We start from the raw sequence: 17,588 nt of genomic DNA on the forward strand, positions 1-17,588 counted from the left end.
TNTTNANTGNGTTTCATAGGTACAGTACCTTAGACAAGAGTTGAGACATGGATATGGTATGTTGTCAATATACAAAATATATACCACAGGGTAAAACTTCTCTCAGTTCAGCTCCGAAAAAAAAAAAAAATCCAGACCACTGTAAAGTGTTTGAGACCATTAGTTGATGCTCCTGAGTCTAAACGCAGAGTCAACCATCCACCCCTTTACCCTGTCCATTCCTTTATAGTCCTGACGTGGAGACTTCTAGTTTATTAGGAAAGTCAGTCAGATCACAGGATAGTTTGGGGAGGGCACACGTGAAAGAGCGTTTGCCTGAGGAAGACACAGGTGAAATCATCTCTTGCTAAAGCACACGAATGAAGAATGTTCTGGTAAACAGACATCTGAAAGAAGGTTTTCCTGCAGCAGACACAGGGGAAAGGATGTTTTGCTGTGGCAGACACGTGAAAGGATTATAAGTTACACGAGCATTTCTGTGGTGTTTGGTTCAGAATGTCTTTTTACAGAAATTTGTGTTTTTCCGTGTATCATACAATGTAGCACCAAATGAGAGAATTATAAATGGCTATAGCATTTGAATTTGAGATAGTACAAGAATGACCCTGAAGGGACACTGCCACTCTTTCTAAATTTACACTGCCTTTGTGATGTCACACGGGACAGTTATCTCATGTTTCCGCATTATTATGACCTGGTTATTGGTTTCGTTTGGAAGTTCCCCATCACACAGGGAGATGTGACTGTGTGTCCAGTTCTATATCATTAAAGTAAGTGGTGTTTTTTCCTCTGACCCAGCTTGCTCCCAGTAATTGACACAGAGAGACTATGGTTTGTTCAATTCGCTTTAAATCACGATCACTGGGCATTACTGTTCTGTTCTAATCTTCTAGGCTAACCCAGCTTCCTCCCAGCCTAATCTCCCGTGATGCTGTCACTGTAGTGTAGAAGTGGCTCTATCTGTGACTTGGCTGTTTTCTCATGGTGTATTCTCCACCTCTTCTCATGGCTGAAATCCCCCCTCTCCCTTTCTCTCCTCCCCTCCATGGAATCAGAAGTACCACCCTGTTCTCTCCATTGCTCAGTTCTTGGCTGATCAGCTTTATTGACAAAGCAGAAGACAGACGGGGAGCAATGTGTGCACGCACTCCAGACAGGACGTTCTTACAGTAAGCATTCCAGGGCCACGCCTGGTTTAAAACCAGATGTGCAGAACCCAGAAATCGTCGTTTGAGTGACACAAAGGTAATCTTTACACAGTGCACAATGAAAGTTGTGCTAACAAGGCTGACAAGAGGTGGACGTGTGATGGCCAGGCTTACATGTCAACTGGACTGCATCCGGAATTAACCCCAAGATGGAGGGTACACCTGTGACAGAGTTTGCTCAATTTGAAGTGTGACAAATCAACTTCTATATGGATTTTGTGGTAGGAAGATACATTTTAATCCAGAATATCTGAGATGGAGACCCCCACCCTAAAAAGGACCACACCTTACGGTGGATGCTACATAAGGACACGGATGAAGGAAGCCTTTGCTCTTTGCCTGCTGCTCTGCCCTGCTGGGAAGTTCCTTTCTTCACTGACTTGAGCGCCTACTTCTTTGGGGTGGTAGCTTATACTGAAGGGCAGCTGAGCCATCCAGCCTTGTAGACTGAGCATCTACTGAATTCTTGGAGTTTCTATTCATCGTCAGCCATTGCTGAGTTATCTGGACCACAGACTGTAAGACATTATCATGCATCAAATGTATTACATTATATATAACCTATAAATGTTCATTCTATACGTTCTGTTACTCTTGAGACACGGCTAATACACAGACCCAGCAAGGCCAGGAAGCACTGGTCTGCCCTGTGGTGGACAGAAATATGTGGTTTAATGAGAATGGCCCCCCAGGCTCATAGATGTGAGTGCTTGGTCCCCAGGGTTGGGCACTGTCAGGAAGTGTGGCCTTGTGGGAGGGACTGCGTCACTGAGGTGGCTGAGGAGTTTCAAATGCTCAGGCCAGGCCCAGGGTCTGACTCTTCCAGCTGCCCGCGGATCTGGATGGAAACTCTCAGCTGCATCTCCTGCATCTTGTCTGTCTGTCTGTCTGCTACTGTGCTCCCCACCATGACAATAAGGAACAAGTAGGATCATGGGTGCCATCGGGTGGCCATTCATGTTGTTTCTCTAAGAGACACTGAGGCCAATGTTGCATGGACAGGTGAATACACTTAGGAATCTTCAGGTTTGGTTTCAGATGTACAGGGTGGAGGATTCTAAGAGGCCTCCCAAGAGAACAAGAGGGTGGGAAAGATCCTGCTGCCCTGGGTGAGAGAGGGGAAGCAGAGTCCCTGCAGCCTGGAGCCATGGGCGCCCCCAGACTCAGGGAGAAGAAAATGAGGACCAAGCTGTTCAGTGGTCATCACCACAACCCAACAGCCTGGCCACCTAAGAGTCCAGGGCGCCTGGTGCCAGGACTTTGTAGAAACCAAGTGGAATGAGAACCAAGCTCTCACAAAGGATCTTATTCATAGGAAAGGGTTGGGAATGGGGTCTCAGAAGCCATGAGGGCCTAGAGGAGGTGCAGGGTTAGAGTTGCAAGTCACAGGCGTCTCTAACATGAGAGGGTAGGAGAGGGCAGGAAGAGTCACAGTCGCCCAGCAGGGCCCTGAAAACCACAAGGGTCTAGAGGAGCTGCGGGAGAGGCAGCTCTGAAGGGAAGGTGAACAAAGGGCAGATAGGGGGCGCCATGGCCCAGGAGACCTAAGGGAACTGCAGAGTGGCAGCTCCAATGGTGGGAGAATGGGGCCAGCTGAAGAGGGCCAGCCTTAATGACTGTGGCTGCAGGTACCAGGGAAGACAAATACTCAAGACCAATGAAGCATTGCACAGCCAGCTATGCAAAACAGCAATCGCTGTCCATGGCGTCCTTTTATACTCCCTCTAAACATCCTGTGTCCTCCCACAGCTCAGGAAAACACCATGTGAATCTTTCTTAGCAAACTCCATGTGAGTCTGTATCAGTTAACATATCTAAAACTTCTGCTCCAATCTGCCAAAGTCCACAGGATTGGCACGAAGCCTCCAGAACACCATTTCTTTCTGTGAAGTCAGGACAAACAGTGACCAGCAAGGAATGCCCAGGTACCATCCCCATCCAGCATCTTCCCTCCGGTGGGAAGTTCTTCTCAGCTGCAGACAGCTTTTCTGCAGTGCCATGAAGATAAAACTTTTGGTTTCCTTACGAAGTCATTTGTGTAGGATGGAATTTTGCTGAGGCAAACATGTGAAGGAGTGTTTTCCTGAAGCAGACACAAGTGAAAAGGACTTTCTGCTAAAGCAAGGACATGAAAGGACCCAGGATGTAGGGTTATTTGATTACAACACACAGGGATTGGTTCACCTTACATTGCTTTGTGGAGCTCCATTTGTTCAGACTCCATAGAGAGAAATGCACCCGAAATGTCCTGGTGGTGTGCTGGCGGCTCCCTGCTGCTTCCGTGGACTGGGCTGATTGGCAGAGTGACGTCAATCTGTGAATGATACAGACTTATGTGAAGTTTGGCTAAGATAAACTCACAGGCTAAGGCAAGACACTTGGTGAGGCAAGACTTATGGAGGACATGCGAAGTTTGGAGGGAGTATAAAGGGGACCCAATGGACAGTGACAGGAGGCTTGGATTGCTTGCACAGCTCTCTTTGTAATGCTTCTTGGTCTCCTGTCTTCACTGATCTGCTCTTCCCTGAGAGAAGTTTGCTAAGGAACTTCTCCTGGTGTCTCTGCTGGTCCTAATCCCTCCTGCTGACTCATGCCAATTTGTCTGAGGTCTAGCAGTTTCTGCAAGGTCGTGCTACCACTGCTGCTATCCAGACACTAATGAACTGACCTGTGAACTGAACTGCTGATTTCCTGACAACACAGAGGAAACTTGCTCCAAAGATCAATTCCTAAACAGGTCCATTTTCTCTGTATCCTAATACCCTTTCTTTTCCACTACCTTTAGTGGGTTGTGGGCTTGAAGGGAGGTTAAAGCATTTAAGAGACCACATTAAAGTAGGACTGAGAAAAATATAACATTACAGCACCATCTCTGTGGAGCTGCTGGGCAAGGCAGGAGAGGAGGTGCTGTCACCATGGAGATACAACTCCTATGGGACAGTTCCTTGCGTGGTATGGTACCAAGACTGTAGGTGAGGAGGAAAGGTGTCACCATTGTGTATAGCTCCTCCTGACAGCAGTAGGCTGAGGCAGGAAAGGCAATGCCCAAACATGGACAACTCCTGGGATGGTGGCAGGCTCAGGAGATGTCATGGGCTCTCCCATTAGGATAGGAACCTCAAGTTTTAACAGCTCCTGTCGGGGCAAATCACTGCAGGCAGGGGCAGAAAGAAGCGATTTGCTGCACCTTTGATGGAATTTGCAGCTAACAGCTTAGGGTGTAAAGAACTGAACATTGTTTGAAAATAAAATGAACATTTAACAAGTGGTGCCAAATGTGGGGCGCTGCAGAATGGGCGGGTTTATCTCAAGTGCCTTAGAACAAAGGCAGGGGAAAAGGAATGGATACTTTGTTTCAAAAAGCCAACAATGTGTTTGCTGAAGCTTTTCCTGGGCCATGCCCTGCATGGATTTCCCCAACAGTTTTCTTTTCCACTCTCCCTCATTTGGGGCTATTGTTTATAAAAAGGAGGAAAGACTTGACTGAGGAACTGGGATAAATACGGGAAGAAATGGAGAAGCTTGGGATTCAAAACATGGAGAAAAAAGGGAAAACAGTAGGGTTCTTCTCTCTCTTCTGAGAAGTAGCAGAGTTGGCTGTGCAGCTTGAGAAATTAGCAGAGGTAGACAAGTTTGAAAAATGTAAAACACAGAAAAGGGAGAACTAGGCTCATTCCCAGTGACTGAAGCAGAGAGAGGGAGTTTCACCTGGGGAGGAAGAGGGGAAGGAACGGGGTCAGAGGTGGTCAGGTCAAAGTGGGAAACTGAAGGAAGGTCAGAGGAGACAGCCATTTTCAGGAGACAGGGATAAACCACAGCACCTTCTGGGGACAGGCAGTCCTAGGTCACAAAATGACCAACAGCATTGCAAGTAGTAATATAGCATATGTCTGCTAATGGAGATAATCCACAAGGTTATGACAAAAAAACAAAATTGCAAATGGAGGGGGGGGAAAGCAAAGTAATTCAAAGCCCCTATGCTTTAGCTCAAAACTCGGAGTCCTGGGCAAGCCTTGTGGTAATATTAGATTTTCCTGAATGTCTAGATGTAAGTACTGAGTCTCAATATGTAGAAAGAGTTATTCTGCACATAGTAACTGAATTCCTTCTGGGAAATTCAGAATTAACTTTGTTACTTATGCAACTGCAACAGGCAGTCAGAAATAGAAACTGTGTCTTATATATCACCGGTAATTCAGTCTCTCACAGGCTTCCCAGGTCCACTAGCAGAAGGAACTGAAATTGATGAATTAGTAACAGGAAATGTATTACAAGCCTCAGATAATTGTGAAAACACTATGTTAACAGTAATTTTTTTTTTCGGAGCTGAGGACCGAACCCAGGGCCTTGTGCTTGATAGGCAAGTGCTCTATCACTGAGCTAAATCCCCAACCAAAACAGTAATATTTTAAAGAAAAAAATTCTATCACCAGGCAAAGAGAAAAGGAATTTATAAAAGTATGTCCTACTTGTTTTTCATATAACCAAACCCCTTTACACACTGGAAGGAACTCTAAGGGCACCAAAAACAAACAAACAAACAAATAGAAATCTGGCAAGTCTATGTGTTTCAGTTTGCAGCATTTGGAAGAGGAAAGTTTATATACAATACCACTGACACATACTCAGGCTTTCAATAGGCAACTGCTCTGAGTTCTGAAAAGACTGATTCTGCAATTACACATTTACTGGAAGGAAGGGCTCTTCTTGCGATACCTGTACAAATTAGGACTGAAAATTCCCCTGCATACGTCTCCAGTGAGATGCAGCAATTCTTCCCTCATTACAAAGCACATTACAGCTACACCACACAATCCTGCAGGGCAAACAGTAGTAGAAAAGACCCAATCACATCTTAAAGAACACAGCTATAAAACAAAAAGAAAGAATAAAGGCCCCAGGGGTAGAATACAGTGTGCTCCATTAACTTTGCATTTTCTGAACATTAACCAGAGAGGAATAAGAGCTGCCGAGAGACACTGGTTCAAGGGAAAAACTGTGGAGTTAAATCACCCTATATACTATAAGGAGGGGTTAACATCAGAATGGAAGTCAGCAAATCTGTGGTGTTGGGGATGCTGATTTGTTTATATTTACACAGGACACAAAAAGCTGTAGATTGCATCAAAAATCATAAAGCTCAGGGTTGACCCGGGAGGTCCTCTGAAAACCATGGCCACTCACCCAGAATGAGCAAAGGAGAGAACCTGACCAGCCACTGCCCTCCCCTGTCAGCCAGAAAAGCCCAGACCAGAAATGTTCAGCTCCTAACCACTGACAGGCCCATGTCACAGAATATTTTATGATTGTACATAGAAACCTAATTGTGAGCAAAATATAAAATCCTCAAAACAAAAGCCAGGCTGGTTTGTACACCTGCAATCCTGGTTGATTGGGAGCCCCAGGCGCTGGCTGGAAAGGTTACTTCACTTACAAAATAAGGCTAAGGCCAGCCTGGACCCCGACCTGAAAGTAAAGGGCTGGGTCATACGTCAGGGGCAGGAAGCAGTCCCCATGTTCTGTTTACAGCGGGGGGAATTTCAGGTGAAAGATGATGTCAGGGAAAGAAAAGGTAATTTGAGGTTCTTTCCTTTACCCTATACACCCCAGGGCCTTGGCTATACTGGGCTGGGAGACCCTAAGCTCACTGAGACCTGGCCCTGGGAATCCATGCTGCTTTCTCACTTGTCACAACTTTCTCACCTACTCCACCACCCCCTCCAGATGCCAGTTCTGGGGCTCCCAGGCTCCTGGGTTCACCTCATAGCCCTGGGTGTTCTGGAACTTGCTATGTGGTGGAACAATGCAGAGATCCGCCCTCCTGAGGACTGGGATTAAAGGCATTTAATCCTAAAGAAACCCGGAACCCTTTCTTGGGGTGGGTCCCATCAAACTCAGCAGGTGTGCAGCTCAGTGAGGACAGGGTCAGGAGGTGGGGAGCCCTGGCATAAATCCCGGGCGACAGCGACAACAAAAGAAAGAGAAACTAAAGCTCCGATGCGGGGAGATGTTCAGGGGATACCCGGTTCCTTAGTGTGGCTTTTGTTCAGTGTGACCCGGACAGCTTCGGGGGCGCGTGAAGGCACAGGCCAGCAAGCAGTTCCTGCAGTCAGGAGGGACTTTTGGCACAGCCCAGTCCGCCCCAGGACCTTTTGGATCTGCGATACCGGTCTAGTCCGCCAGGGGGCAGCAGGACACAGGAGTAGGAGTTAGGTGTCGGGTTCTGGATCATCTAAGAGGCTGTGAGCTTTGAAAGCTGGGGAAGGCTCTTCATACTGAAGCAGCCAGGAATTTCCCCTTCAGTCCCAAAGCCTCTGTTTTGCGGTTTTCACGGGTCCTTATGACCTTCGGGCTGAAACACAGAGATTGTACCTCTGTCTCCTCCCTTGATTGTTACTCACAATAACACTCTCCAGTCACGATGACATAAGACACACAGACACACAGACACAGACACACACACACACACACACACACACACACACACACTCACACACACACATGCACACAAAGACAGACACACGAACACCCACGCCACTTGAGCCTCCCCACCCCCACCTGACACTTGACATGCGGAGGTGAGGCAGGAGGATGGAGAATTCAAGGTCAGGACAGGAGAGAAGACTCAGAGGTTGAGAACACTGGCCACTCTTCCATAGGTCCTGAGCTGAATTCTCAGAAATCACGTGGTAGCTCACAACCCTCTAGAATGAGATCTGGCGCCCTCTGCTGGCGGGCAGGCATGTGTGCAGACAAAACGTGTACATAATAAATAAATCTTAAAAAGAGAATTCACGGTCACCCTGAGCTACAAGACATAACACAAACAGCATATTTGGACAAACACGCAGGCTGCATAGACCAGTAGCATCAGGAGCCACTCTGTAGGGGGAGTTGTGTCGATTTTTCTCTTCCGTTCAGTCCTAAGACCAGTGTATAAACCTAGTGCAGGGGACCCTAGAGCCCTGCAGTAGGGTTTATAGGTGTTCGCTCATGCGGTAGTGTCCCCCAATATTGTTCAAGGACCTCTTTCTTTAAAGAAATCTTGGGGCTGGAGAGATGGCTGGGGCTGAGAGATGGCTCAGCGGCTAAGAGCACTGGCTGCTCTTCCGTAGTCCTGAGTTCAAGTCTCAGCAACCACATGGTGGCTCACCACCACCTGTAATGGGGTCCAATGCCCAAAGACTGATACTGTGTACTTGCATACATAAAATAAATAAATCTCAAAAAAAAAGAAAAGAAAAGGAACTCAAGAAATCTTTTTTTTTTTTTTTTTTTTCGGAGCTGGGGACCGAACCCAGGGCCTTGCGCTTGCTAGGCAAGCGCTCTACCACTGAGCTAAATCCCCAACCCCCAAGAAATCTTATTTTCCATCTTTTTCGTTCTTTTAAAAAATATTTTTGGGGTTGGGGATTTGGCTCAGTGGTAGAGTGCTTGCCTAGCAACCGCAAGGGCCTGGGTTCGGTCCCCAGCTCCGAAAAAAAGAAAAAAGAAGAAGAAAAAAAATATTTTTATGTAAAAGGGTATTTTGTCTCCACGTATGTCTGTGCGCCACGAGCATGGAGTACCCGAAGCGGCCAGCAGAGGGCGCCCTATCCCCTCTGAGACTGGAGCTACAAGTGGGTGAGAGCTGGGAACTGAACCCAGGTCCTGTGGAACAGCAATAAGCATTCTTCACCTCTGAACAACCTCTCCAGCTCCATAATTTACTCAGCATATTTTTATGCCTTGGCTCTCTGTGATTCTTTTCCCTGCAGCACAGGGCCTCGCTCAGGCCTGAGCCACCCAACTACCCTGAAGAGAAGGTCTGTACAGGAGAAGCCCTGGGTTCCTCAGGGTCACAGAGTCCAAGAGAAGGAGTTTCCCAATCTGTCCCCACAGTGTTCAGTCTGATGTCCTCCAGCACCAAGCAAGGATTGGTAACATAACTCACACATGGATCCTTCCAGATGCCCTGTGTGGGCTTAGATTTTTCAAAACCTACTTTAATAAGCTTACTTAAATGTTTTAACCTCTCCTCTAGCCCACCACCCACCAGAGGTAGTAGAGAGGAAAGGGTAACAGGGCAAAGGAAGATGGGCACCTGTCCTGAAATAGTTCTTTGGGGTGATTCCAATCTGCGTCGTCAGGATACCAGCACTTGAGCTCACACAGGTCAGCATTGGCCGTTCAATCCAGAAGCAACTTTGAGGCTCTACCCATCGTCCTGAGTCTGCAGAAGCAGGAAGAAGCTGCCGGGACACCACCAGAAGTTCCTTGGTTTTTTTCTCTCTACAAAATCTGACAAACGATCGGCGAGGAAGGCATCAGCATCATCAGTGAAGAGCGGCTTCAGCAAAGCCCAACGAAGACCCACAAAGAGTGGCGAGGGGAACCAAAGCCACACAGTGTCGTCCGTGGTCTGTTAGGTTATATCTAGACCCTTTCCCAACACCACGAGTTCTCTCAAGAGGACATCTCTCAAGCTCTAGCAAAACATCCCATGCCCCTCTTCCAGGCAGCTTCCAGAAAAACACCACGTGTCTGCTTCAGCAAAAAACATCCTCTCATGAGACAGTTTCCAGAAAAACATCACACAACACAACCGAGTCTCCACAGAAACCAGAAATTTCCACTTCAGGCCTGGTTCTCCTAGATTAGGTCCTCAGATCAGTTGGCTGTGCTGCCAAAGTGTTGTTTGTTTGTTTCTTTTCTTTTCTTTCCTTATTTTTAAAGATTTATTTATTTATTCTATATAAGTACACTGTAGCTGTCTTCAGACACACAGAAGAGGGCATCAGATCGCATTACAGATGGTTGAGAGCCACCATGTGGTTACTGGGATTTGAACTCAGGACCTCTGGAAGAGCAGTCAGTTTTCTTAACCACTGAGCCATCTCTCCAGCCCACCAAAGTGTTTCTTGTACTCCACCCATGTCTGTTGTTAATAGGTTGGCTCTAATTCCATCTTTAGCCCAAAGCTTTAGTAAGGGCCTTTGAAATAACAGAAAACCCTTGTCTGCTGACTGGGTTTCAAACATTAGGAATGTGTTCAGTGACTCGAGTGCCCCCTTGTACCACCAGGTCCCAGGTTCAATTCCTCCAACACCTCCAAAACAGGGCAGGGGCACCCAGGCCGGGATGGTGAGGTGACCCATGTGGCAGGGCTTGCCACCAAGTGCGACCACCTGAGTTCAGTCCCCCAGAACCCACATGGAAAGAGAGAACCGGGTCCCCAAGGCTGTCTCTGACTCCCTCCACCCCCAACACATACCACAGCGGGGGAGTGCCCTGATTCACACACCACACACACACACACACACACACACACACACACACACACACACACACAGCAATAGTGTAAACACATAGCACATAAAATAGTTGAAAATGCCTGTGTTTGTCCTTGCACAGGTTGTCCTTTAATCCTTCTGTCAGCTTCTCATCACAACGTGGGTTTTGGACACAGGAAACTTCCCCACTGGAAAGTGTGGAGGCAAATAGGACACAACTTACACACGTGTGTTTCTGTGTCCTTCAACAGGAAACAGTTGTGGTATAATTAGTAAAGATCACGACTGGTGCCAGGAAGTTCCCTCTCCATGCAGATTCCCGTGCTCTAGCTGTTCCTCTGTCAGCCGCTTTCACACACTGTCCCCTCGGTGGGCTGGTACCATGACTGACACACACATCCCATTCCCCGGTCTGTGCTAGGGTGGCCCCACGCCACGCTAGCCCCAAGCACTCCATAGCCTAGCACAGCTTCCTGTCAGGGACTCTGCTCACTCTCCCAACAACCCAGTGAGATCACCACTTAACAGACTGTAACCCAGCATCCAGGCTTATGTGTTAAATACTCAGTGTGCAATGCATCCACACAATTAACTTACATCCGATTGATAAGGGTATTAACCACCCACGTAGATAAGATAAACCTGTCTACAGAAATCCATCCCTGAAGAAATATTCATAACAACCTGTGTCTCCATAGAGATGCATGGCTAGGATCCTTTACGTCTCCCTCCATGTTGCTTCTCCCTTTCTGCTCCCCCTCCCCCAATGAGAGGCCTCACTTGATCTTGTGTCTGCCTTCACCTGCATCAGGACATCAACCTACATGAAACCATCATGGTTCCTTCTTATTGCACTGATTTAATAGTTATGTGTAGGGCTGTGCGCGTCATGAGGCCTATGTGAGGCTCAGGGGATGACTTAGGGGACTCAGGTCTCTCCGTTCACCATGTGGCTTCCGTGGATCAAACTCAGGGAGCAGAGCTTGGTGGCAAGCACCTTTACACTCTGAGCCCTCTCGACGGTCCCCTTGGAAATCATTGGGTTCGAAGGTTTCCTTTGGAAAGTTCCTTCCTTCCTGGACTTGACTCATACAAGAGATGCCCACCATGACATCAGAAAAAGTATTTATTGGCCAGGGAGGTACCAGCTTTGCCTTGGGTGACTCTGGAGAACCAAGCCTTCCGGCCCAGGCCCCACCTGTGGCAGTGTCAGCCAGCTATGGCTGGGAGAGGCCAAAGCCTCAATCCAGACTCCATTTTAGAGAACTTGAACTCAGGCAAACTAACAGGCTGGTGCCTAGCGTTAGTTTCCAACAAAGGATGTTACCTCCCAACAAAACTCGAGCCCAGCTCCAGTCCCTAGGCAACCCCCATCAGGACCTGTGTCTCCAGGTTACACCCCCGACAAACCTGCATTCCCGGTTACAAGCCCATCCCCTGTCCAACGACCACCAATGCAGAGGGAAGCAGAAGTTAAGTTTATGATACGATTCCCAGCACCAGCCTATGATATCAAAGGCCATAGTAACTTCCCAATTAGATGCTTGCACACTCCCTCCACACTTATTGCTTACGTATTGGGGATTCAGTGAGCCCCAGTACATATTCGGGGCTCCTCTTCACCAAAACTGTCCTACAGGACACAGTGTGCTGGCCTGAGCTGGTTCAAAGAAGAAGGCCCTACTGTGATTACCTCGAATTGGCTCCTGTCTGGATTTGGGGGATCTCTAACATTTCCCTGGCCCCACACTTGGAAAACCCCATATTTGCACTGAGAGCTTGGGTGTCACTGTCTGTATAAGTTACTGTGGTCCTTCAGATAAGACCACCCCCGTGTTCTTGGTCATTTGAACAGTTGGTTCCCGGTTGGTGCTGTTTGGGGAAGCTTAGGAGGAGGGGCCGTGCTGGAGGAAGGATGTCACTGGGGCAGCGGTGGAGATGTGAGCTCTCACACAGTCCTGCTGCCATGCTTGGTGCTTGCCCTCATGTTGATGGACTCTTAACTCTGTGGGACCCTAATCCCCAGATGAACCTTCTATAAGTTCCCTTGGATATGGTGTTTTTATCTCAGCAAGAGGAAAGGAACCAATACAGTTCCACTTTCCATCACTGTGGCTTAATATGTGACAAGACACAGCTTAGGGAGGAAGGTTTTGTCTTGGCTTATTGTAGTCCCTAATGCTAAATCCGTCAAAGTGGCAGCAGGCCCTTCCTTCCTGTTCCAGCCTGCTGGCCTCCTCAGCAAAATGTCTGGCAGGAGCTGTCCAAAATGGAGGGAAATCATTTTAAAATGGCAGCTCAATTTCCTCTCCTTAGCCTGCAGCCATCACAGGAGCTGTCCATGGTGGCGATACCTTCTTTCTTGGCTTCAGCCTGCAGCCTTACACCATGAGATCTGTCCACGGTGGTGACACCTGTCCCGGACCCAGCAGCCCCCACAGAAATGGCACCTCAGCAATAGTCAGCTAATCTGGGAAGGACGTCCCACTCTAACCCATGGGCCCGATGCCAGGGGAAAAGGGGTGGAAACAAAGCTAGCAGTCGCTGAGCAGAAAAATCCCATACCAGTGACATGGCTCAGCCTGCCAAGGGTGTATGGGAGGAGCTGGACTTCTTTTATAAGAAATCACAACGTTGACAGAGTGTTCTCTCTCTGTGTCTCTCTCTCTGTGTCTCTCTGTGTCTCTCTGTGTCTCTCTCTGTCTTTCTCTCTGTCTCTCTCTCTCTCTCCCCCCCTCTCTCTGTCCCTCTCTCTCTCTCTCCGTCTGTCAGCTTGGAAGAGCCTTTATGGGAGGACCAGGAAAGTGATGGAGATTTCGGCTTTGGGTTTGCAGGAACAACTGAGAAGCATCAGGTAGGACACTGGTAAAATCTAGGAAATCTAAGAAAGAGAGCTCAGAAGCCCATTTGCCTTTTGAGGAGCCCAAGAGAAGGGTAGAGCAGCTCAGAAGAATGACAGACAGAAAGAGATTTCTGAAGAGCTGGAGTTTAGTTGTAGCATCAGGCTGGTAAATAGATATCCCGTATGTAGTTAAGAAAATAAAGTTTCCTTGCTGAGCTGTCAGGTTTCTACCTCAGCTTCTGCCTCCCATGTCTTTAGTGCTATGAATATGAGATGATTTAAATGGTCCCAGGCCTCTGAGGGGGACTTTGCTCTCCTGCCATACAGAGCCACCCAAAGGCAGAGCAACCACAGGCGCATCAGCTGCAAGACCTAGGTCCACAGAGCTGGGGGTGGAGATTAAGAGACTTCAGGGCGTTAACTCCAGAACACAAGATGGAAAAGGTAAGACAGGCCAGGGGTATAAAAGTTTCAGGGGGCAGTGCCCAGGTTACAGGAGAGAGAAGCATCGCCGTGCGCTAAGTGGAAACTTCTGGTTTCTTTGGAAAGTCAGTTGAGTCAGATGGGTTTTGCTGAAGGAGACACAGACAGGGGAAAGGATGTCATGATAAGGCAGACACGTGACAGGACACTCGATGGGACACGTGATGTTTGGAAAGAATGTAATTAAAACCCAACAGACAGCAGACCAGGCTGCATGCTATGGCTGTCTTACCATTGTTTATTGGTCACCATTTCTCCTGATTCCATAGAGAGAAATGCACCAAAAAACTTCTGGCGATGAGCTGGTGGCTTCCCGCTGCCCCTCAGTCGGCTAATGAGCAGAGTGGAAGTTTCGGGATATGTCGGCTGATACAGACTCAAGTGGAATTTCACTGAGGCAAGACTCGTGGGAGGACACGTGCTGTTTGGAGGGAGAATGAAGAGGACACAGTGGACAGTGGGGGCGGCCTGCACAGCTGGCTTTGCAGCCCTTCCTTGGTCTCCAGGCTTCATCTCCCCAGAGCTCTGCTTTGTTGAAGGAGTCATGGCAGAGAACTTCTCCAGGCTTCCCTGCTGGTCCTGCTGAGTCCGGCTGACTCATGCCGATTTGGTGGAGGCCTGGCAGTTTCTGCTGGTTTGTGCCACTGCTGATGTTTCCTGTTTGCTATCCTGACACTACTGATCTGGACGGCTGCTGTACTGTCAATTAGAGATTGAAGTTGCCCCCAAGAACTACTACACAGCAAACAGCTCAGCCTCCTATTTTCTTCTGAACTGACCAGACATTGCTGATTCTTGTGAACTGAGCTGCAGATTAATTTGCCTCAGAGAACCATTTCATTTCATGACCCCAGCTCTCAGCCCTGACAGCTCAGGGTCTACAGAAGGCTCCCTCCTTACCCCATCTCTGGGAAAGCGGCTCAGGCAGCCCCTCATGCTCCACACGGCATGTGTAATTCTGCTCCTTCCCAAGAGGCACCACCACAGATGCCCACTTCTGGAAGGTTCCATCCCCTGCAGGCCTGGTCTCCACAAGCTCCATGTCCTGGGTCAGGTCCTCCCCATTCAACTGCCAGGTCAGGGTGATGTCAGCAGGGTAGAAGCCCAGGGCCCAGCACCTCAGGGTGACATCACCTTCAGGTCTGGGGTGAAGGGTCACATGTGCCTTTGGGGGATCTGTGTGGAAGATTTAAGAAATCACACAGTTAACAAGACAAACTGAAATCTACACAAGACACAGTTAAGTCAATGATGACACTGAACTGTGTGTCTGACACTTCAACTGTCATCTCACTAGTGAGCTGCAGGGAGAGCTGGTGCCCTCAGCACAGAACTGCACACTTTCCTGAGGGACTCAGAAGCTAAGAGGGAATCCACATGAGCCAGTGGGTCAACATGGCCGTCCTTATGTGATGTTCTATAGCATGAGATGGGTGGTCACAGAACAGAAGAGGGAATGGAAAATAATTGATTTAATGTGTGTTTGCAGACAAACTCTGACTAGAAGCAAAATAATGGAAAGAAAAAAAGAAAGTAAGAAATAAGAAAAAGAGAGAAAAAAAGAAAAAGAAATTCCACAATTTATATTCCTCCAGGGTACCCCATAAGGGCTCATGGGACCATTCTCCACTGTAGGAATAGAGAGAAATGGGGTGTGGAAGAGAGGCAAACCCCACATCAGGGAGGGATCTGTGAGAATAAATTCTTTGGAAAGTTCTAGAAACTGGGGGAACCAGCCTAGTGTAGTGGAGTCCATGTCTCCTATGAGGTAAAGGAGACTTCTGGTCCTGAGGTGTAAGGGCTGACACACTCAGCAGGACAGGAGTCAGTGTCCTCAGAGAGTGGGTGTGGGCAGAGAACCTGGCCTGGGAGAGGTCATGGCTGACAGCAGGGAGCCCCTGCTGTTAAGTTGGGAAATTCTCTCCTTCCTTCCTGAGAGGACTCAGAGCTCCCCAGGGAGAAGGCTGGGCCCTGGGAGAGGCAGTGCAGTCACTGTGATGAGGGATCAGGAGACCTAGGGACACTATCTCCCCTCTGAGACAGGGGCATCACCCAGCTGAGGGTTTCTTCTTCCCCAGGACTGAGCCCCAGCCCGAGGGCAGAGGAGGAGAAGCCCGCGGCCCCCGCACCTGAGCGCAGCAGCGTCTCCTTCCCGTGCTCCAGGTGTCTGCGGAGCCACTCCACGCACTCGCCCTCCAGGTAGGCCCTGTGTCTCTCTGCCTCACCAGCCTGATCCCACTTGCTCGGGTGATCTGCGCAGCAAAGTCCGCCGCAGTCCAGGTTTTCAGGTCTTGGTTCAGGGCGATGTAATCGCGGCCATCGTAGGCGAACTGCACATACCCGCGGAGGAGGCTCCCGTCCGACCCCATCACAGCCAAACATCCCTGGATCGTGTGAGAGCCTGCAGGGACCCCGGGTCAGACCCGGCCCCGCCCTGCCCCTGCCCCTGCGGACTCCTCCAAACCCAAAGGGAAACCGGCCTGGGTCATTTCTGCTCCTGGACCTCGGACTTTGGGACCCAGAAGTCTCCCACCACTGTGGGGGCGAGGAGGGGTCGTGACCTTCAACCCGGGGTCACTCACCGCCCTCGCTCTGGTTGTAGTAGCCTCGCAGGGTACTCAGGTCTCACTCGGTAAACGTGCTCGTTTCTCTTGGCGATCTGTGTCTCCTCCTCCCAATAGTCCGGCCCCTCCCGCTCCATCCACCGCGCCCGCGGCTCCATCCTCGGATTCTCCGCGTCGCTGTCGAAGCGCACGAACTCCGTGTCGTCCACGTAGCCGACAGAGATGAACCGGGGCTCCCCGAGGCCGGGCCGGGACATGGCGGTGTAGAAATACCGCAGCGAGTGTGAGCCTGGGGGCGGGGGGCGGTGAGACCCCGACCTCCTCTCGGGGCCCCGGCGGGAGCGCGGGCCGAGCGGGGAGCAGGGCGCGGGGCTCGGGACGCGGGTGGAGAAGGGACGGGGGTCTGGAGTGCGACCCGGGGACCCGGCTTCCTTTGTGCCACTACCGCCTCGCCCCGCAGAGGCCGTTTCCCTCCGGACCTCGCACTCACCCGCCTGGGTCTGGGTCGGGGCCAGGGCGGCCGCCAGCAGCAGGAGCAGCGTGCGCGGTGCCATCGCCCCCATCTAAGATCCGAGACTGGTCTGAGTCCTGCGGGCTGCGTGGACTTTAAAACCAGTGCCTGGGGCGACGCTGATTGGGTCACAGGGATCGCGGTACCCAATGGGAGTGAGACTTCCAGCGGGTCATCAGTATCCGGGCAGAAGGACCTGACACAGGTTAGAAGCAGAGGTGAAACTGGGGCGGTGGGGAATCCCTAGCCCCGCCCCTGACCTCACTGCCTGTGGACTCAGACTTTGCCTGAACCTTGGGCTGTGGGGCAGACCGCTGTTTGTCATGGTGTCTCCGAATTCTGCCCCAGAAGCTGTGTGGACACCAGGAGAGACCCGCAGGCCAGGCTCCCTGTGTCCTCTCCTCCCCTCTCTTCTTTCTTCTTCTCTTCAAAAGTCAGACCCTGGAGTCTTCTAGAAGAAAAGCCACTTCCGGGAATACTATCACAACACAGGCCTTGTGGATGCAGTGAGAGATGCTTCTCCTTTAAGAGGAGGCTCTGGCCTGCAAGCCCAATCCTGACCCCACAGAGACCAGGCGCAGTGGGCAGCTCACACTGCCAAGCCTGAGTGCTGGAAAGAGGAGACTTTGCCTCTTCCCTCAGGATCTGTCTTCTGAACCTCGGGTTTAGACCCAGACTCCTTGTGTTTATTCCCAGAAGATGCATCTG

The 17,588-nt window shown here is 49.8% G+C and overlaps 2 protein-coding genes and 1 pseudogene across 8 annotated transcripts in view; 1 reads left to right on the forward strand and 2 right to left on the reverse strand.

Annotated features, from left to right (window-relative positions):
• Window positions 1-17,588, forward strand: part of LOC116887433 (RT1 class I histocompatibility antigen, AA alpha chain-like) — a 106,636-nt gene that overhangs the window by 36,283 nt on the left and 52,765 nt on the right. The window lies entirely within an intron of this gene.
• The window catches only part of LOC116887408 (RT1 class I histocompatibility antigen, AA alpha chain-like), a 75,321-nt gene that overhangs the window by 32,039 nt on the left and 25,694 nt on the right, over window positions 1-17,588 (reverse strand). The gene's annotated exons all lie outside the window — the stretch shown is intronic.
• On the reverse strand, window positions 14,677-16,956 carry LOC116887418 (annotated as a pseudogene). Its single transcript, XR_004386212.1, has 4 exons — window positions 16,860-16,956; window positions 16,388-16,658; window positions 15,935-16,206; window positions 14,677-14,981 (listed from the first exon to the last, which is right to left on the reverse strand). The product of XR_004386212.1 is annotated as an RT1 class I histocompatibility antigen, AA alpha chain-like (transcript).

This window comes from Rattus rattus, chromosome 18 (assembly GCF_011064425.1).
Source record: "Rattus rattus isolate New Zealand chromosome 18, Rrattus_CSIRO_v1, whole genome shotgun sequence".
Classification (NCBI taxonomy): Eukaryota; Metazoa; Chordata; class Mammalia; order Rodentia; family Muridae; genus Rattus; species Rattus rattus.